The following is a 21,973-nucleotide window of genomic DNA, read 5'->3' as shown; positions in this document are numbered from 1 at the left end:
TCTGACTATCGGGCGGGGCCTATAACAGGCGGCCCATCCCATACCTTGTGACTATCGGGCGGGGCCTATAACAGGCGGCCCATCCCATACCGTCTGAATATCGGGCGGGGCCTATAACAGGCGGCCCATCCCATACCGTCTGAATATCGGGCGGGGCCTATAACAGGCGGCCCATCCCATACCGTCTGACTATCGGGCGGGGGCTATAACAGGCGGCCCATCCCATACCGTCTGACTATCGGGCGGGGCCTATAACAGGCGGCCCATCCCATACCGTCTGACTATCGGGCGGGGCCTATAACAGGCGGCCCATCCCATAACGTCTGAATATCGGGCGGGGCCTATAACAGGCGGCCCATCCCATACCGTCTGAATATCGGGCGGGGCCTATAACAGGCGGCCCATCCCATACCGTCTGAATATCGGGCGGGGCCTATAACAGGCGGCCCATCCCATACCGTCTGACTATCGGGCCGGGCCTATAACAGGCGGCCCATCCCATACCGTCTGACTATCGGGCGGGGCCTATATTATGGGGCCCATCTGATATCGCCCGTTTAACGCCAGTGCCCGAGACACATCTCTACCCCAATATCTTACACTTTAGAAAAGGCAACGTTTGGGTGCTATTTGTAATACAAACAATCAGCGACGTAATCGAAGTGAGGAGGTGCTTGTAACTAAGGACAGGCAAATATTTTGGTTTGAATTTAGAAAGCAATTTTAGCTTCAGCATAAGGAGAGAGAAAGCAAGTTTCAATTCTGAGAAGGCAGAGAATACTTCCCTTGACATTAAAGCTGGCAATAAATGCAGGGACACGGAGGGCTGGGGAATGGTAATTACCACATTGAGTTTGGATATATGGCTTAGGCGGCAGTGCGTAGTTGTAGGATTACCCACATAATAACTGCTTTGACAAACAGACAGTGGCAGATAATATGCCGACATGCCTCATTCGTGACATCATTCGGAAATCTGTAAATGTCACGAGTAATTTCCTTCCAAGTTTAGATGATTTGTTCCAGCCTCAGATTATAATGTTTTTCTAATGAACATTTTACATCTAGTCATGAATTAGGAGTCCCCAGAATGCTTTTTCCTCAAGAGCTTCAGCAGTGAGCATTTAACTATTTCCATGGTACTTCAATAATCCTGTCGTGGTTTGTTAGGATTTAATTGAAGGCTTCTGCAATTATTTCATGAAATTTCAAAGAACGATTAGCACTTTCTGCTGTCAAGAGGAACGCCTAGTTTCTCAGAATTCTCAAGAGAACAGCTAAGGAAAGGTTTATTTTATTTATGCCTGCAGTCGACAAGGAACTGATAGCATAGCAGAATTCCTCTCCCGCGCCTTGAACTGCAGTCCTAAAACGAATTATCAGACTAGTTTGGCAGTGCGTGATCGTTGACTCGGTGTCATTTTAGCATGTCGCCAGCAAAGAGGTGCAGGAGTCCCCCTCGTTAGACTGCAGCTTGTGCGATAGCTTTTCACATTGAGAGGACACAGCATGCTGATGTCGATTCAGTTCCACCGTGCTGAAAAATCCTCCGTCTGAGCCGTGTTTCTAAGCCTGCTGTTCCCTACAAGGAAGAAGGGAAAGTTAGATGGAGAAGAGTTGCCGTGGGACTGCTCCCCTGTGTATGCCTTCTGATGGCTGGTTTGGAGAGACATTGCTGCCAAGTTGAGCTCTCATTTACGGTGTGACTGTAGAGACCTGGAGCGGTTGGTTTTGCTGCGATTTTCATTGCAATTTTTCTTCATTAATCCTGTAGTTATTCACTTCCATACTGGCATAGTGTACAGAGAGTATGGTTTAGTGAACTTGATACAGAATGATAGAGAGAAAGCATTGCATAAAGACTGATGGACAACCCAGGGGGCTGCTTGGGTTCAGGGCTCTTTTTCAGCTATACTGCTGTGTCTATCATTTTCAGCAACATCAATGACTTCTTGGCTGCATTGCAGGTGGGTAATCCCTGCCTCTTTCATGTGGCAGCTCGACTATAGGGAGGATGTTGTCTATTACATGGCCAGTTGTTGGTAGTTGGCCAAAAATGGAGACTGAATTTCAGAGAATTGCTCCTGATTCAGCCTCAGTGAATAGATTATTTACTTTAACTGGCTTATTTTCTATAGTACCTCGACCCGCACTGACGGTAGGGGCTGGAGTCTGCTCGGCACCACCTCAGGGGGATACATTGTCTGGCTGCAGTTAGAAGGAACCCCCTCAAGAGGAATCAAACTCTCCACCTACACGATCAGACCCGAAACCTGGACAATCTTTCACATTGGTCATGCCCAAAGATCAACGGTATAAAGTGCTGCATGAAAAAAAAGTTTATCGAGCACATTGCTGAGTCAGTGCACTACCTTCTGGGCATTTCCATAGTTAGCCCTTGGACCCAGACATCGAGTTACATCGAAACTACAAACACAGAAACAAGCCATTCGGCCCAACTGGTCTATGCCGGCGTTTATGCTCCACACGAGCCTCCTCCCACCCCTACTTCATCTAACCCAATCAGGATACCCTTCTATTCCTTTCTCCCTCATGTGCTTATTTAGCTCCCCCGTAAATGCATCTATACTATTTGCCTTAGCTACTCCTTGTGGTAGTGAGTTACACATTCTTACCACTCTTTGGATAGAGAAGTTTTTCCTGAATTCCCTATTGGATTTATTAGTGACTATTTTATAGTTATGACCTCTAGTTTTGGTCTCCCTCACAAATGGAAACATTTTCTCCACGTCTACCCTTTCAGTCCTTTTCATTATCTTAAAGACCTCGATCAGGTCACCCCTCAGCCTTCTCTTTTCTAGAAAAAAGAGTCCTAGCCTGTTCAGTCTTTCCTGATAAGTATATCCTCTCAGTTCTTGTATCATCCTCGTAAATCTTTTTTGCATCTTCTCCAATGCCTCCATATCCTTTCTTTAATATGGAGACCAGTGCACAATACTCCAAGTGTGGTCTAACCAAGGTTCTGTACAAGTTTAACATAACTTCTTTGCTTTTCAATTCTACCCCCCTAGAAATGAGCCCCAGTGCTTGATTTGCCTTGTTAACCTGCGTTGCTACTTTTAGTGATCTGTGTATTTGTGCCCCTAGATCCCTTTGCTCCTCTATCTCGGTTAGACTCTTATTATCCAAGCAGTATGTGGCCTCCTTATTTTTCCGACCAAAATGCTCCACCTCACACTAATCTATATTGAAATTTATTTGCCAATTACATGCCCATTCTGCAAGTTTATTAATGTCTTCTTGCATTTTGACGCATTCTTCCTATGTATTAATTACACTCCCCATTTTGCTGTCGTCCACAAATTTTGAAATTGTACTTCTGATTCCTGAATCCAAATTATTGATGTAAATGGTGATCAACAATGGCCCCAGCACTGATCCCTGTGGAACACCACTTCCCACCTTTTACCAGTCTGAGTAGCTACCCTTAACCCCTATTCTCCCTTTTCTATTTTGTAGCGAACTTGCTATCCATGACTCCACATGCTCTGACCTTAGTCATGAGTCTACAATGCGATACCTTATCGAAAGCCTTTTGAAAAACCAAATATATTACATCTATTACATTACCCTTGTCTACTCTTTCTGTTACTTCTTCAAAGAATTCAATAAGGTTGGATTCTGAAATCCATGCTGTCTATTCTTTATAATATTTTCGTTCTCTAGATGTTTTTCTATTACATCTTTGAGTAAAGATGCCATTATCTTTCCTACCACCGACGTTAAGCTAATTGGTCTATAGTTCCCTGGACTTGTTCTATCTCCCTTTTTAAGTATATGAATCACATGAGCTGTCTGTCAGTCCTCAGCAACTATTCCCTTTTCTAGTGAATTTTTATAGATATGTAATAGTGTCTCTGCTATCTCCTCCCTAACTTCTTCTCATATCCGCGGATGCGATCCATCCGGACCAAGGGCCTTATCCTCCCTAAGTTTGATTAGTTTATCAATTATCTCCTCCTTTTTCATCTTAAATGTTTTAGTATCTACATCGATCTCTTCTAATGTCCTGCCCACCTTGTTAGTCTCCCTGGTAAATACAGAGGCAAAGTAACGATTCAATATTTCTGCCATTTCGCTGTGATTACCTGTGAGTTTATTGTGTTCATCCCTTAGTGGCCCTATCCCTATTCTGATTTTTCTTGTGTTATTTATGTGTCTGTAAAATACTTTACTATTTCTTTTTATATTCCTTAATAATTTAATTTCGTAGTTCCTCTTTGCTTTCCTAATTGTTTTTTTGACATCATTCCTAACCTCTTCATATTCCCTTTTGTCATCCTCTCCTTTATTATCTGTGTAAATTAGTGTATGGTTTTTACTTTAATTTCAATTTTACTCTTGTCTCTTTATGCATCCATGATGTTTCATTATTGGTTAGTTTGTTCTTGCTTTTTAGAGGAATATATTTCTCCTGAACTCTATTGATCACCGTTTTAAATATTTTCCACTGCTGTTCTATTTCTTTTTCTGTCAAAATTTTTTCCCGTTTACCTGCCCCAGTTCCATTCTCATCCCCTCAAAATCAGCGTTTTTCCAATCTTGTGTGGACACTTTTGAACCACAGAGGTTGACAGCACAAAGGGAGGCCTTTTGGCCCATTGTGTCTGTGCAATCCAAAAGTAATCACACTGCCTTGCTGTCTCCCCATAGCCCAATATCTTTCTCTGCTTCCCAATATTTATTCAATTCTCTCTTAAAAGATGAAATGGTGTCTACCTCAACTATTTCCTATGGTAAGCATTCCGTGCTTCAACGACCCTCCGTGTAAAGAAGTATTTCCTAACCGTTCTCCTCACTCCCAGTGAGAATTTTAACTGACGGCCCCTCGCCACTGACTGCTCAAACAGAGAAAATAGTCTTTATTTATCAAAACCCTTCATAATTTAAAAACCTTTACTAAATCTCTTCTTTGCCTCTTTGTCCCAGTGGAAATTGCCCCAGTATCTCCATTCTCACCTCATACCTATCGTTCCCCATCCTTGGCATCATCCCGATGAATCCATGCTTGATGCTCGCTGTGGCTTTAATATCCTATCAATACAGGATGCCTAGAACTGAAAACAGTACTCTAACTGTGGTTTAACTATAGTGTTGTATAAATTTATCATTACCTCTTTACTCTTGTACTCTAATTTATCAAACCCAAAATGTTCTTGGCTTGTTTTAATATTTCACCTGCTCTCAGTCACATTTTCAGAGGGTTCTGTATCGAACTCCTATGTGTCCCTGTTAGGTTCCAAGATTGATTTTAATTTACCCTTCGTTTCTTCTGTTCAGGTGCAAACTATAGGGGTGAGTTGACTACCAGCCAGGAGCAGGGATCGTAGGGAGTACCTCTCATGACCACACAGCCCATGATCTGCCACCTGTTAATTGCTGTGCACTCGTAATTTCCCAGCAAGCACCACTGCCCGCTGCGGCGCCAGATCGTGAATCAGTACTTATACACACTGGCACAAAGCTTGTCATACAGTAGGGCTCAATCAAGACCCTTCTCCTAGGCTGTCTATGCTGTATTGTATTGTCTGGCCAAATGGAAGTAAAGGTTGTATATCCTTGAGATGCTAGCTTGGCTGTGCCTTGAAGCTTTTGAAGAGTACAGGTATCTAGGTAGGATACTCCTTTCCAGAATCACTGACTCTGCCCAGTAGTGAGGTTGGGAATGATGTCCACTGGCTCACAATCCTCCTAGATGGCTGCGAATAGTTCTGGAAAGTTAACAATGGTGCCCAGGAGTTATGTAAACCCACGCCTGGGTATTTTAATTCAGTTTAAGACCATTTGAAGGTGAGTATATTTTGATGCCTGGAGAATTGCTGCACACCAAACGGCTTAGGGTAGTTTATTTTGTATCTTGAAAAAAGCTGTGGTCTAACTAGTGTTTTATACAGTTCCAGCATAACATCCCTGCTTTTATATTCTGTGCCTTGGCTAATAAAGGAAAGCATACCACCTTATCTACCTGTCCTGCTACCTTCAGGATCTGTGGACATGCACTCCAAGGTCCCTCACTTCTACTACACTTCTCTGTATCCTATAATTTTTTGTGTATTCCCTTGCCTTGTTTGCTCTCCCCAAATGCATTACTTCACACTTCTCTGGATTGAACTCCATTTGCCACTTTTCTGCCCATCTGATCAGTCCATTGATATCTTCCTGCAGTCTACAGCTTTCCTCCTCATTAACAACCACACGGCCTACCTTTGTGTCATCCGCAAATTTCTTAATCATGCCCCCTAAGTTTAAGTCCAAATCGTTAATGTATACCATAAAAAGCAGGAGTGCTTCATCCAGGCCCAACAAGCTCACCTGGGCTGACAGGACCCCCCCACGATCCCCCAACCTCCCCCGATCCCCGATAGTGGACCCCCCCCGCCCCGGATGGTGGCTCCCTCCGATCTTTTACAGGGAGCCCCACCCGATGTCATCCATGGCCAATGATCTCTCCCTCCCTCCATCCTCTCTGATTCGTGTCTCCTTTCCCTCCCGACAGGCAGCCAGCCTGTCAATCTGGCTACTGTCACGTGGGGAACCCAGAAGCACAAATACTTACCTTTAATTGCGATGCGATCGCAGATTGCGCGCTCTCACGACTTTCGGGTTCCTCATGCGAAGATCTAGCCACGTGTTGGGTTCCCGGCTCCGAGCCAAAATCATGCCCACGCTCTCTATGGCTTTAATGGATCCCCATAAACTGAAAACAATATTCTAACTGTTTGTTTATATTTGTCAACTGCACTGATCCCATGTGTGTTTGGGCTTTTGCAGATTTCAATGGCTCTATAATGTGGGCAGAGAGGAGGCTAGGGTGTGGACATCTCTGCTGTGTAAGAACATGAGAACATAGGAAATAGGAGCAGGAGTAGGCCATACGGCCCCTCGAGCCTGCTCCGCTATTCAATCAGATCATGCCTGATCTTCAACCTCAACTCCACTTTCCTGCCCGATTCCCATATCCCTTGATTCCCTTAGAGTCCAAAAATTTATCTGTCTCAGCCTTGAATATACTCAATGGCTCAGCATCCACAGCCCTCAGGGGTAGAGAATTCCAAAGATTCACAACCCTATGAGTGAAGAAATGCCTCCTCATCTAAGTCTTAAATGGCCGAACCCTTATCCTGCAACTATGGCCTCTGGTTCTAGACTCTCTAGCCAGGGGAAACAACCTCTCAGCATCTACCCTGTCAAGCTCCCTCAGAATCTTATATGCTTCAATGAGATCACCTCTCATTCTTCTAAACTCCAGGGAGAATAGACCCATTCTACTCAACCTCTCCTCATAGGACAACCCTTTCATCCCAGGACGGTAGTGAGTCTGAAGGTTGGAGAGGTTAAGTTATTACTGAATACATTGGACTTGTGGCTCTCGTAAAACAGGACAATCCATTTAATGACAGTCTCGCCAAAGGCCATTCTCTCGAGCGTGCATCTCAAGGAACCATTTTCCTCCATCATTGAATGAAAGTTTCCCACTGTGCAGTACGGTATTTACACCTTGCACCTCAGCACAAGTGCCCATCTTACTAGGCATACGTGCACATAAGTGAGGTTGGAACATAGATGGAGCACTCTTGCTCCTCTTGGCACAGAAGGCAACAGAAACATTTTTTAAAATGAGTTACCTTTCTGTGCCTCTCCTGTCCGGGATTGACTTGCCACCAGAATGGCTTGGCAGGGAATCCATGACGGCTTCTGCAAGCAGGCTTCGGGTTAAAATTGCGGTCGGGCCCTGATGATGTCATTTTAAAGAAGAACCCCACTTCCTCCCAGCGGGTGTCACGCTCGCCTGCAACCTGTGGGAGGGGGTAAGTTGCTGCGACTATTTTAATTGCCCATCCGCCTGCTTTCCACCAGATGGAGAGGTCCTTGTATTTGAAATTGAAGCTGTTTGAGGAGCAAAGTGCAGGAGAGTGAGTCACCAGGACTTAAAGGGGCCAGATATTCAGGGCATGTGGTCCATTGTTTGGACTTCTGTGCTTTATATAGAGGTTTTGTAATCCATTTTTAAAAGCAGTGAGTTATCAGCATATTAAGTAGAAAAAAATGATAAAGCTTTCAAATAAAATTACTCGGCATAAAGGTGAAAAATAATGCAAATAACTAAAGGCTAGTGCACAGGTACAAAAAATAATCATAAAGGCTAATGGATTGTTGGCCTTTATCTCAAGAGGGCTGGAATACAAAGGGGAGAAAGTGATTCTTCAGTTGTACAGAGCCTTGGTCAGACTCCCATCTGGAGTATTGCGTTCAGTTTCAGACACCGCACCTCAGAAAGGATATTTTGGCCCTGGAGGGGGTGTAGCACAGATTCATCAGAATAATACTAGGGCTTAAAAGGTTTAAATTATGAGAACAGGTTGCAAAAACTTGTGATCCCTTGAGTTTAGAAGGTTGAGGGGTGATCTGATTGAGGTTTTAAAATGTTAAAAGGATACGATAGGGTAGAAACAGAGAAACTATTTCCTCCAGTGGCGGAATCCAGAACAAGAGGGCATAATCTTAAAATTAGAGCTAGGCCGTTCAGGGGAGAAATCAGGAAGTACTTTTTCACACAAAGAGTAGTGGAAATCTGGAACTCACTCCCCCAAAAGGCTGCGAATGCAGGGGGACAATTGGAGCTTTCAAGACTGAGATCGACAGATTTTTATTAGGTAAGGGTATCAAGGGATATGGATCAATTGTGGGTAAATGGAGTTGAGATACTGATCAACCATGACCTAGATGAATGGCAGAACATGCTCGAGGGGCTGAATGGACTCCTCCTGTTCCTATCTTCCTAGAATCAAAACTGTAGTTCTGAGTTTATTAAGTATTCCATTACCAGTTTGACCCTTTTGACATGATTTTACACAAAAGCTAAGAAGTAAAAGCGAATATTTTAAATTCAAGATGTCGTACTATTATTTTTAAATACATCATTTGTATTTAAAAATGTGCTATCCATTTAAATATTTCCGATCATTTAAATACTTCCTGTCTATTTAAATACTCCTTATCCATTTAAGTTTAAACCAATTTCAAATCTTCTTCAAAAGTGAAGTGTTAATATCCCTTTACTCTGCTAAAATATTTGTTTATTTTAAATGGCATTCTGTTAGCATCTGTCAAAAAAGGCAGCCGAAATTTGGATGAAAAACTCATATTTAAAAGTGACGAGGGTGTAGATTGTGGTTATCATTTATTAGCAGTGCCATAAAACTGATATGTGCCATAACGGAGCATAGATGGAAAACACCATTTCCTGAAACTAAAGATCTCCAGTGAGGTGCATTGACTACCTGCCCTGGACTGTCCAGGCTCAGAGAACAAAAAACTTTCAAAAAAGGTATGTTTAAGTTAGAAAAAAGACCAAAAGGTGCAAGATCCAAAATAACATAAGTGGAAGAGGCGTTTTGAGCAACACTAGGTTAGAGAAGCCAGAGCACAGAGAACAAGGATGATCCTATGTTTTAAGAGGACAGATTACAGAAGTTCAAGCTCTACAATCTAGCACAATGAGGATTATGGGGGGGCTCCGCGTTCATGATATATAATAAAATATTAAATGATAGAGGTAAAGTCGACCCAGAGTATTACTTCAGAGTGAGTCAATAAATAGGGCCAGAGAAATTAGTGAAAAGTAAATTTTAAAATGATATTTGTAAATTTATCATTTAACTAAAATAATAATCTGCCAGGCAACATGGCAATGACAGAGGGATTAATTTTCAACCTCACTGCCTGGTCAGCAACTTGATGGAGCTGGACACCCACTGTAACAGGCTCGAGGGGCTGAATGGCGAGTCCTGTTCCTATGTTCCTACAGAACTTGGCCAATTTACATTTCCACTGATTTCTATGGAATGAAAATCGGGCGGGTTTTACAACGGGCCGGCGATCCACTCCATCACACCAGGTGGTGAAGTTCATAATGACTCCCAAACACATTAGAGCATTCAAAATGGATGCTAGGCTGGGAGAGTTAGGCTACGGGACAAATAAGGAACAAAATAAAACTAAAAGAGAAAGCATACAAAAATGCAAAATATAACACAGAACCTGGCGATTGGGAGAGATACAAAGAACAGCAAAGGGTGACAAACAGATAGCAAGAGCGACGAAAAGGGAGTTTGAAAAGAAACTTGCAAGGCTTATCAAAATAAACACAAAAACATTTTACAATTATATTAGGAAAAAGAGGGTGGTGAAGAGCAATGTGGGCCCCTTAAAAACTGATAGTGGTGATATTGTAAATGAAAATAAGGAAATGGTGGACATATTAAATAATTACTTTGCATCAGTATTGATTGAAATTTTTGAAGAAAATTCCAGAAAGCATTTGATAAAGTCCCCCATAAGAGACTGTTAGCTAAAGTTGAAGCTCATGGAATTGAGGGCAAATTATTGACCTGGTTAGGAAATTGGCTGAACGGCAGGAGACAGAGAGTAGGGATAATGGGCAGGTACTCAAATTAACAGGATGTGACTACTGGTGTCTCACAGGGATCTGTGTTGGGGCCTCAACTATTCACTGTATTTATTGATGACGGGATAGAGATCCACATATCCAAGTTTGCTGATGACACGAAGATAGGCAGCATTGTAAGCAGTGTAGATGGAAGCATAAAATTACAGAGAGATTTTAATAGATTAAGTGAATGGGCAAAACTGTGGAAAATGGATTTCAATGTAGGCAAATGTGAGGTCATCCCCTTAGGACATAAAAAGAATAGATCAGAGTACTTTCTAAATGGTGAAAAGCTCGAAACTGTGGAGGTCCATGTACATAGATCATTAAAATGTCATGGACAGGTCTAGGGCTAGGATTAGGGGTCATTGCCTAAAAATTAGAGCCAGGACTTTCAGGAGTGAAGTAAGTAAACACATCTACACGCAAAGGGTGGTAGAAGCTTGGAACTCTCTTCCGCAAATGGCAGTTAATGGTAGCTCAATTGTCAATTTTAAATCTGAGATTGATAGATTTTTGTTAACCAAAGGTATTGAGGGATATGGGGCTAAGGCGGGTACATGGAGTTAGGTCACAGATCAGCCATGACCTCATTAAATGGCGGCACAGGCTCGAGGGGCCAAATGGCCTTCTCCTGTTCCTACAAGCTTAATGGCCATTTGCCATTAGCTTAATAAGCTAAAGAAAGAGTAAATCTAAAGAATAGCTTCTTCACGCTGCAATCATTGAGTTATGTGATAGACTATCACTCCACTGAAAATGAAATTGAATTAATTCCTGACTCAGCAAAGAGTAGAGCTACATGATTCTGGGCAGGAAAAGATGATGAAATATATTTAGGTCAGGCCCGGAAGCAGGATACATGTGACAGAGGAAGCTTGCTCAACTGAATGGACATTTTTTCATTCCTATATTCTTATACAAGCTAGATTTCTCCATAATGCAGCTACACATTATTCAGTACACTTTCAAAGCAGAGTTACCAATTCATTCAAATTCAGTTTCTTTGTTAAAAAAAAATTTGAACAATGGTAATTTCATTTTGTATTGTAAGCATTTTCTCATCAATGGGTTCTTGAATATTTGTGCACTCACAAAACATCACGGGCTCGATTTTAAAAGTAAGAAACGGGTGGGTTGGGGGTGAAAATTGCCACCATTTCAGACCCGCCTCCAACCCACTCATTTCTGGTTTTCATGGGGGCGGGATGAGGGGCAGGCGGCCAACCCGCACCCAAGAGGCGGGTTGGGCCTTAAAATCTTTCAAGGAGGCTTCAGGCCTCCATTTTTAACTAATTCCCCATTTCAACTTTTGCCAATGCTACTCTGAACTGGTCACTAGAAAGTGCACAACAGTGGTCAGAGCAAGTAAGCAACCCTCGATCCTTGCGAGACAGCACCTGGCATCTTACCCAGGACTTCTGCAGAGTAATGCAGCCAACATTGGGAACTCATCAGTGTGGGCATTTTACACATTAATGCTCCACTTCAAAGCATCCAACATGGCCAACATCCGTCCATTGACTTTACTTTTGTCTTTTGTCCATTTCAGTTGATTATTTTGTTCAGTGAGTAGTGATGGTATTATATGGGGGGACTTACTGGGAACGGGTATTGAGCCAGATATTGTGAACAAGCTTAATTCATATACGTGATAGATGCCAATGCACCTTTGTATTAATCAGTATAGGGCCAATTTTAACTTGGGGCGGGAATCGTGGTTGCGGGGGCCAAAGTGAGCGGTGAACCGTTCGCCCTCCCCCATTGGAGCGTGAGGCCCGGGAGAGTTTAACTCCTGAATCTCATTTGCATATCCCGACTCTGACTCCCAACCGAAGCCAGAGGGAATGATGTCACTGGTGATGAGCAGGGGTCAAAGTTGGTAGGGGGGGTCAGGCTGCTGCTCGGACGCATGGAGACGGTTCCTGTCAAGGTAAGTAGGGATTGGGGGGAGGGAGGATTGACAAGTCCACGTCAGAAGAGTTGGGGGGAGGCCTGGGGGCAGAGGAGGCCCACAAGCAACATTAAAAAAATGTTTTAAAGGACATACCTAGGCCCGGATCCTGGCTGCCGCCAGCGTTTGCTGGTGGGCCAGAGGCCGTGCAGGGCTTTGTTGGGCCTACGTTTAAAATGGTGAAGGTGTCATCGTGGCATGACTCTGCCATTTGAATTGAGCCCTTGCTCCTCTGGGGCAGGCGGCCTTCTCGTGCCTGAAGACAGGGGTAGTGTTACCGGAATCCATCGGGAATGCAGCATTAACTCCCCCGCCTCACCATCTCACTCCACCCCGCCCCCACCATTGCTGCTGGGCGGGTCTGGTTAAAATCGGCCCTTATATCTCTGATAATGTTAATTCTGTTCCCCAACAGTCAACTTTGAGAACTGCTTCAGGCTAATATTCCTGATGATTTTTTCAGCACTCACTGTTCAAAGAAAACTCAGTAGAACTAAAGAACATTGAAGCCAATTAAAAATATTTCTTATTATTTAGTTTTTAGAGAAGGGATCCTGATATGAAATTTTGACTCCTAAAGATGCCATTTGGCATTGTCTATATTGGTTACAGACCCAAAAGGCTTTAGATGGCACAGTCATGAGCACTGTGCAGAGTGGCACTGTGCTTCAGTTAGTTACATTAGTGTATTGGTTGAGATTTGCAGTTTAATGCAAATTAGGGACAGTTTTGTCAGGCAGAATCATGGCCACCTGGAACTTGGTTAACACCAACAAACTCACTGTATGTCGGCCAGAATGATTGCCAAATTAGGGCAATTTGAAATAAGGGTAAGTAGGCATTGGCTGACAGCAAAAAAATCCCAGTGGTATCTTTTAAGGTGCCAGTCGCAGTACTGCACTTGAACAGTTTTATACTGGGCTGTGTTTACATACAGATATTTCTTGGTAAATTATTGGGGGTAGAGTTTCTGTTGGATTAATCAGCGCAATCCACCCGAACCAACGTAAAAGATCGTGGAAAATCAAGCGCAAATTACGCTCGGCGTAAATCGAGTTTCCGCAATCTTTTGCACTGGTTCAAAAATCGTTGTGCCAGAATCCAGCCCCGCCCACAAGACTGGCCACGCCCCAGATGGAAATAACAAGGATGGTGAGTATCCGCCGATTGCGCCCGTTTGGGCCGTTCTAGGAGGGTCTTCAAATTAAGCTCGTTTTCTTGGACGTACAGGTACTAGTAGGCACGTTTTAAACATTTTTCCATATTAAAAAATGTTTAATTTACTAAGAAACTGACTAGTGTACTCCAGTGAAAGTAGTAAATGGTTCAGTATCATTTTTTAAGTCATTTTCAGTGATTTAAAATCAAGTTACTCACAGGTGGAGGACTCTGATTGAAAAATGCTATTTTCAGCTGCATTAATAAAACTGCACCAGGTTACCGCTCTTAAATACATCTTAAATACATCAATCAATATTTTTGATTGCAAAGAAAAAAAATTAATGATTACGCTCTGTTAAGCTGCCCGATTGCACTGGTTCATGGAAGATTTTACGTTTGTGATTATGCAAATACATTTCAGCGGAAACTTGAACTGTAACTTTACCCCGTCGTTTTGTGTCAAAATTTCCCATGACTCGATTTTTAAATAATTTCCCCCATGTTCGGTTCTGTTTTAGTTTCTCCTTTTGATTCTTTACTTTTCTCGCTGTTGTCAATTCCCATTTTATGTATTCATCCACGGGGTCATTGCCTTCAGTGTCACTGTGACTTTGATGTTTTGTGACAAGTCCAACACTCCAGCAGAGCTATCTGTTAGTTAGCACATGGAACCTGATAGCCAGCAGCGGCAAAGGTTCCCCCGTGTACTATAATCACTGTCTCCTGATCAGAAAAACTACAAATACTTTAGATTTCCCTGTTAACTTATGAGAATATCTCTTTGGCAGTGAGGAAGGTGATAAAGAAGGTGCCTGTTGACCTTTGATCGACAAGAGAGATTAAGAGCTAATGGGACAATAGGACTAAGAGTGGAAGTGGGCACTTACAATGATTGAAGAGAGAGTTTTAGAATGAAAAGTCGTACAATCTGTGGTGTTTTGGGAAATTTTCTTTTCTCCAGTTAATGAGTTACTGCAATGAACGGAGGGGATTTGAGTAGTTTTTTTCTCAGTTGATCCTTTTACTGTCAGCGACTCACACTGGGATGGAGCTCCACAGCGCAAGTAGTTCTCTGGTACCTGAACCAAACGCCCATTTCTCAGCAAGTTGGGCACTTGGGTGAGGTACCCCAGGAGGCCCCTGGCATCTGTGGAACCATAGCATGGCAATAAACTCAGCCTTTTGGAGAGGAAGGGAGAAAATGTTGAGCGATGGGGGGGATATATTTTCTATGCCACCAGTAATGTTTGTAAATAGTACTTCGCTGTTGTACCAGACAAGATTCTGGCCGAGAAATTGGTCCGTGCAGCAGCCGTTTTTCGGGCGCTACTCAGACTACTAAGGCCCCAGTTTGGCAGGAAGGAAGCATGTGCACATTTCCGACTGGACGTACGTCCCCCGCCATATTGGGTAAGGACAAAAATCACGCATCCTTTACCCACGCATATGCAGATAAGGGGTCTAATGCCTGTTTAAGCCTCCCTTCAACCCCGGCTCCAATCCCCGGCCCTGACCCCGACCCCGACTCCTGACCCCGACCCCCAGCCCTGACTCCTGACCCCCGACCCCCAGCCCCAACTCCTGGCCCTGACCCCCGGCCCTGACCAGTGGCCCGATACCCGACCCCGACCCCCGGCCCGACTTCTGACCCTGATCCCCAGCCCCGACTCCTGACCCCGACCCCGTCCCCCGGGCCCGACCCCGACCCCAACCCGCGGCCCTGACCTCCGGCCCCGATCCGAGACCTGATCCCTGACCCCGGCCCCGACCCCCAGCCCCGACACCTGGCCTTGACCCCCCGGACCTGACCCCAGACCCGATTCCTGACCCTGATCCTGGCTCTGACTACTGGCCCTGATCCCGGCCCCAGCACCAGACCCGATCCCCTGGCCCCAACCTCCGGCCCTGACCCTCAGCCCCGGCCCCGACCCTAGACCCGATCCCTGACCCCAGCCCCGACCCCCGGCCCTGATCCCAGCCTCGACAACAAACCCGATCCCTGACCCTGACCTCCGGCCCTGATGCCCGACCCCAGATCCAAATTCCGGTCCCGACCCCCGGCCTCGACCCCTGGCCCCAACCCACGGCCCTGACTCCTATCCCCAACCTATAGCCCTAATCCCTAACCCCAGACCCACTTACATGAGGAACGCTGTGATGCTAGCAGCAGCCCGACCTTGCACTCCTCTTCGTCAGGGGGTTCATTGTCTCGCCGGCTCCATTGGAATGTGGATTGAGGCCCAATATTGGGGGATCCTTGGGCCTCACCATTCAGGCTCAGGGAATGTACTCTGTGCCCAAATTTCTGGGCCTCTATCTCTTCTCAGGCTAGACAATACGGTAACTTTGATGTCTACCTTTTTTTTATTCTTTCATGGGATGTGGGCGTCGCTGGCAAGGCCAGCATTTATTGCCCATCCCTAATTGCCCTTGAGAAGGTGGTGGTGAGCCACCTTCTTGAACCACTGCAGTCCGTGTGGTGAAGGTTCTCCCACAGTGCTGTTAGGAAGGGAGTTCCAGGATTTTGGCCTAGCGACAATGAAGGAACGGCGATATATTTCCAAGTCGGGATGGTGTGTGACTTGGAGCGGAAAGTGCAGGTGGTGTTGTTCCCATGTGCCTGCTGCTCTTGTCCTTCTAGGTGGTAGAGGTGGCGGGTTTGGGAGGTGCTGTCAAAGAAGCCTTGGCGAGTTGTTGCAGTGCATCCTGTGGATGGTAAACACTGCAGCCACTGTGCTAGTGGTGAAGGGAGTGAATGTTTAGTGTGGTGGGTGGGGTGCCAATCAAGCGGGCTGCTTTGTCCTGGATGGTGTCGAGCTTCTTGAGTGTTGTTGGAGCTGCATTCATCCAGGCAAATGGAGAATATTCCATCACACTCCTGACTTGTGCCTTGTAGGTGGTGGAAAGGCTTTGGGGAGTCAAGAGGTGAGTCACTCGCCACAGATTACCCAGCCTCTGACCTGCTCTTGGAGCCAGAGTATTTATATGGCTGGTCCAGTTAAAGTTTCTGGTCAATGGTGACCCCCAGGATGTTGATGGTGGGGGATTCGGCGATGGTAATGCCGTTGAATGTCAAGGGGAGGTGGTTAGACTCTCTCTTGTTGGAGATGGTCATTGCCAGGCACTTGTCTGGCGCAAATGTTACTTGCCACTTATCAGCCCAAGCCTGGATGTTGTCCAGGTCTTGCTGCACGCGGGCTCGACTGCTTCATTATTTGAGGGGTTGCGAGTGGAACTGAACACTGTGCAATCATCAGCGAACATCCCCATTTCTGACTTTATGATGGAGGGAAGGTCATTGATGAAGCAGCTGAAGATGGTTGGGCCGAGGACACTGCCCTGAGGAACTCCTGCAGCAATGTCCTGCAGCTGAGATGATTGGCCTCCAACACCCACTACCATCTTCCTTTATGCTACGCATGACTCCAGCCACTGGAGAGTTTTCCCCCTGATTCCCATTGACTTCAATTTTACTAGGGCTCCTTGGTGCCACACTCGGTCAAATGTTGCCTTGATGTCAAGGGCAGTCACTCTCACCTCACCTCTGGAATTCAGCTCTTTTGTCCATGTTTGGACCAAGGCTGTCATGATGTCTGGAGCCGAGTGGTCCTGATGGAACCCAAACTGAGCATCGGTGAGCAGGTTATTGGTGAGTAAATGCCGCTTGATAACACTGTCGACGACACCTTCCATCACTTTGCTGATGATTGAGAGTAGACTGATGGGGCGATAATTGGCCGGATTGGATTTGTCCTGCTTTTTGTGGATGACATACCTGGGCAATTTTCCACATTGTCGGGTGGATGCCAGTGTTGTAGCTGTACTGGAACAGCTTGGCTAGAGGCGCAGCTAGTTCTGGAGCACAAGACTTCAGCACTATAGCCGGGATGTTGTCGGGGCCCATAGCGTTTGTTGTATCCAGTGCACTCGCTACCTGCTATGATCTATCAGAACTGTGCTGATTTTCTCTTTGAATCAGTTTTCATAGAATGGAATCATAAAATGATATAGCACCGAAGGAGACCATTCAGCCCATCGTGCCTGTGCCGGCACTTTGAACGAGTTATCCAATTATTCCCCCTCCCTGCTCTTTCCACATATGCCTGCAAATTTTTACTTTTTAAGTACGTATCCACTTACCTTTTGAAAGTTACTATTGAATCTGCTTCCACCTCCCTTTCAGGCAGTGCATTCCAGATCATAACAACTCGCTGTGTTAAAACAAATTCTTCTCATCTCCCTTGGCTTTTTTGCCAATTAACTTAAATCTGTGTCTTCTCGTTATCGACCCTCCTACCAGTGGATACAATTTCTCCTTATTTACTCTATCAGAACCCATCATAATTTTGAACACCTCTATTAAATCTCCCCTTAACCTTATTTGGTTTGAGAACAATCCCAGCTTCTCCAGTCTCTCCACATAACTGAAGTCCCTCATCCCTGGTACCATTTTAGTAAATCTCCTCTGCATTCTCTCCAAAGCCTTGACATCCTTCCTAAAATGTGGTGCCCAGGATTGGACACAATACTCTAGTTGAGGCCTAACCAGTGGTTTATAAAGGTTTGGCATAACTTTTAGTCCATGGTGGTATTGATCCTCCACATGAACAGTCGCCCTAATCTTATGTGCCCGCCCTGTTCATTTATCCCTCTTTGCTTCAACCACCTAGCTAACCTATTCTTAAATGTTGACATGGTCTCTGCTTCAATCACTAACTCTATTAGTGCATCCACAGCCTCACAACCCTCTGTGTAAAAAAACTTTCCCCTGCTGTCTGTCCTAAATCTCTTACTTTATACTTAAATCTATGTTCCCTTGTTCCAGTTGCCACAGTCTTTCTATCTACCCTACCCCATCACTTCATAATTTTAAACATCGCTATCAAATCACCCCATAATCTCCTTTGTTCTAATGTAAACAGCCCCAATGTTTCAAGTCTTTCTTTGTATTTATATTTCCTCATACCAGGCAGAATCCTCATGAATCTGCACTGTACCCTGTCTCTTGCCTCAACATCCTTTCTATAGCATGGAGCCTAAAACTGTGTACGGTGCTCTAACTGTGGTTCTACCAAGGTTTTCTATTGATTCAGAATAAATTGCAACTTTTATACTTTTATACCTCTTGCCAGTATTCCATTAGGTTTTTATGGGCCTATCCCTTTAGGTGCTGCTTTTCCACATCTCCCAGCTTTCCACTATACAAAGTATAATTATTGCTTTTTTTTTAACAAAAATGCACCACCTCACACTTTACTGACATTGAATTCCATTTGTCCATTCCACCATCTTATCAATACTTTCTAGCAGCTTCCTTTGGTTCTCAGAATTATTTATTATGCCTCCTGTTTTAGTATCATCGGCAAACCTGGACAGCATTCTCTCTGCTTCTATATCCAAATCACAGAGTTAACAGAAGCCTGTGGGACAATGCTACCCATGTCCATCCATCCTGAGAAACTGTCCTTAACTTTTACTCTTGGTTTCCTTCTGGTTTGCTTCCCCTAATTCCATACACTTTAATATTCTCCAATAGTCTACTATGCGGTACCTTATTAAAAGCTTCCTGAAAGTTCATGTACACATCAACAATATTTTCCCCATCCACCGTATCTGTCACCTCCTCAAAAACTCTATCAGGTTTGCCAAGCATCATCATCCATTCTGAAATTTGTGTTGGTTGCTTCTAATTATTATCTCTTCATCTAGATGCTAATTCTCACCTTTAAATACCTCAGTAGTTTTGTCTTTTCCTACCTCTGTAATCTCTGCACACATCTTTCCTCCTCTGACATCAGTCTATTCCTTCTTTCTCACTTCCTCCATCAGTGGGAGTGAGCTCTACAGTATGGTGTCATCTGCAAACTTACTAACCATGCCTCCTAAATTCTCATCCAAATTATATTAATGATTTGGATGAGAATTTAGGAGGCATGGTTAGTAAGTTTGCAGATGACACCAAGATTGGTGGCATTGTGGACAGTGAAGAAAGTTATCTAGGATTGCAACGGGATCTTGATAAATTGGGCCAGTGGGCCGATGAATGGCAGATGGAGTTTAATTTCGATAAATGTGAGGTGATGCATTTTGGTAGATCAAATCGGGCCAGGACCTACTCCGTTAATGGTAGGGCGTTGGGGAGAGTTATAGAACAAAGAGATCTAGGAGTACAGATTCATAGCTCCTTGAAAGTGGAGTCACAGGTGGACAGGGTGGTGAAGAAGGCATTCAGCATGCTTGGTTTCATTGGTCAGAACATTGAATGCAGGAGTTGGGATGTCTTGTTGAAGTTGTACAGGGCATTGGTGAGGCCACACTTGGAGTACTGTGTACAGTTCTGGTCACCCTATGATAGAAAGGATATTATTAAACTAGAAAGAGTGCAGAAAAGATTTACTAGGATGCTACCGGGACTTGATGGTTTGACTTACAGGGAGAGGTTAGACAGACTGGGACTTTATTCCCTGGAGAGTAGGAGGTTAAGGGGTGATCTTATAGAAGTCTATAAAATAATGAGGGGCATAGATAAGGTCGATAGTCAAAATCTGTTCCCAAAGGTAGGGGAGTCTATAACGAGGGGGCACAGATTTAAGGTGAGAGGGGAGAGATACAAAAGGATCCAGAGGGGCAATTTTTTCACTCAAAGGGTGGTGAGTGTCTGGAACGAGCTGCCAGAGGCAGTAGTAGAGGCGGGTACAATTTTGTCTTTTAAAAAGCATTTGGACAGTTACATGGGGAAGATGGGTATCGAGGGATATGGGCCAAGTGCAGGCAATTGGGACTAGCTTAGTGGTATAAACTGGGCGACATGGACATGTTGGGCCGAAGGGCCTGTTTCCATGTTGTAACTTCTATGATTCTATGATTCTATGATGGATTAGTAGGAGTGAGCTCTACAGTATGTTATGATGTATTAGTGGGAGTGAGCTCTACAGTATGTTATGATGGATTAGTGGGAGTGAGCTCTGCAGTATGTTATGATGGATTAGTGGGAGTGAGCTGTACAGTATGTTATGATGGATTAGTGGGAGTGAGCTCTACAGTATATTATGATGGATTAGTAAGAGTGAGCTCTACAGTATGTTATGATGGATTAGTGGGAGTGAGCTCGACAGTATGTTATGATGTATTAGTGGGAGTGAGCTCTGCAGTATGTTATGATGGATTAGTGGGAGTGAGCTGTACAGTATGTTATGATGTATTAGTGGGAGTGAGCTCTGCAGTATGTTATGATGGATTAGTGGGAGTGAGCTGTACAGTATGTTATGATGTATTAGTGGGAGTGAGCTCTGCAGTATGTTATGATGGATTAGTGGGAGTGAGCTGTACAGTATGTTATGATGGATTAGTAGGAGTGAGCTCTACAGTATGTTATGATGGATTAGTGGGAGTGAGCTCTACAGTATGTTATGATGGATTAGTGGGAGTGAGCTCTACAGAATGTTATGATGGATTAGTGGGAGTGAGCTCTACAGTATGTTATGATGAATTAGTAGGAGTGAGCTCTACAGTATGTTATGATGAATTAGTAGGAGTGAGCTCTACAGTATGTTATGATGGATTAGTGGGAGTGAGCTCTACAGAATGTTATGATGGATTAGTGGGAGTGAGCTCTACAGTATGTTATGATGGATTAGTGGGAGTGAGCTGTACAGTATGTTATGATGAATTAGTGGGAGTGAGCTCTACAGTATGTTATGATGGATTAGTGGGAGTGAGCTCTGCAGTATGTTATGATGGATTAGTGGGAGTGAGCTCTACAGTATGTTATGATGGATTAGTGGGAGTGAGCTCTACAGTATGTTATGATGGATTAGTGGGAGTGAGCTCTATGGTATGTTATGATGGATTAGTGGGAGTGAGCTCTACAGTATGTTATGATGGATTAGCGGGAGTGAGCTCGACAGTATGTTATGATGGATTAGTGGGAGTGAGCTCGACAGTATGTTATGATGGATTAGCGGGAGTGAGCTCTACATTATGTTATGATGTATTAGCGGGAGTGAGCTCTACATTATGTTATGATGAATTAGTAGGAGTGAGCTCTACATTATGTTATGATGTATTAGTGGGAGTGAGCTCTACATTATGTTATGATGGATTAGCGGGAGTGAGCTCTACAGTATGTTATGATGTATTAGTGGGAGTGAGCTCTACAGTATGTTATGATGGATTAGTGGGAGTGAGCTGTGCAGTATGTTATGATGGATTAGTGGGAGTGAGCTCTACAGTATGTTATGATAGATTAGTGGGAGTGAGCTCTGCAGTATGTTATGATGGATTAGTGGGAGTGAGCTCTACAGTATGTTATGATGGATTAGTGGGAGTGAGCTCTACAGTATGTTATGATGGATTAGTGGGAGTGAGCTCTACAGTATGTTATGATG

The 21,973-nt window shown here is 44.2% G+C and overlaps 1 long non-coding RNA gene across 1 annotated transcript in view; it reads right to left on the bottom strand.

Moving 5' to 3' along the window:
• Window positions 1-1,278: 1,278 nt before the first annotated feature.
• The window catches only part of LOC137326101 (uncharacterized), a 52,354-nt gene continuing 31,659 nt past the window's right edge, over window positions 1,279-21,973 (bottom strand). The window contains exon 2 of the long non-coding RNA XR_010964101.1: window positions 1,279-1,582. This is a non-coding gene — a long non-coding RNA (uncharacterized lncRNA). The remainder of the gene's footprint in view (window positions 1,583-21,973) is intronic.

The sequence above is a fragment of the Heptranchias perlo genome, chromosome 10 (genome assembly GCF_035084215.1).
Source record: "Heptranchias perlo isolate sHepPer1 chromosome 10, sHepPer1.hap1, whole genome shotgun sequence".
Taxonomy (NCBI): domain Eukaryota; kingdom Metazoa; phylum Chordata; class Chondrichthyes; order Hexanchiformes; family Hexanchidae; genus Heptranchias; species Heptranchias perlo.
This window is presented reverse-complemented; position numbering and strand designations above follow the sequence as displayed.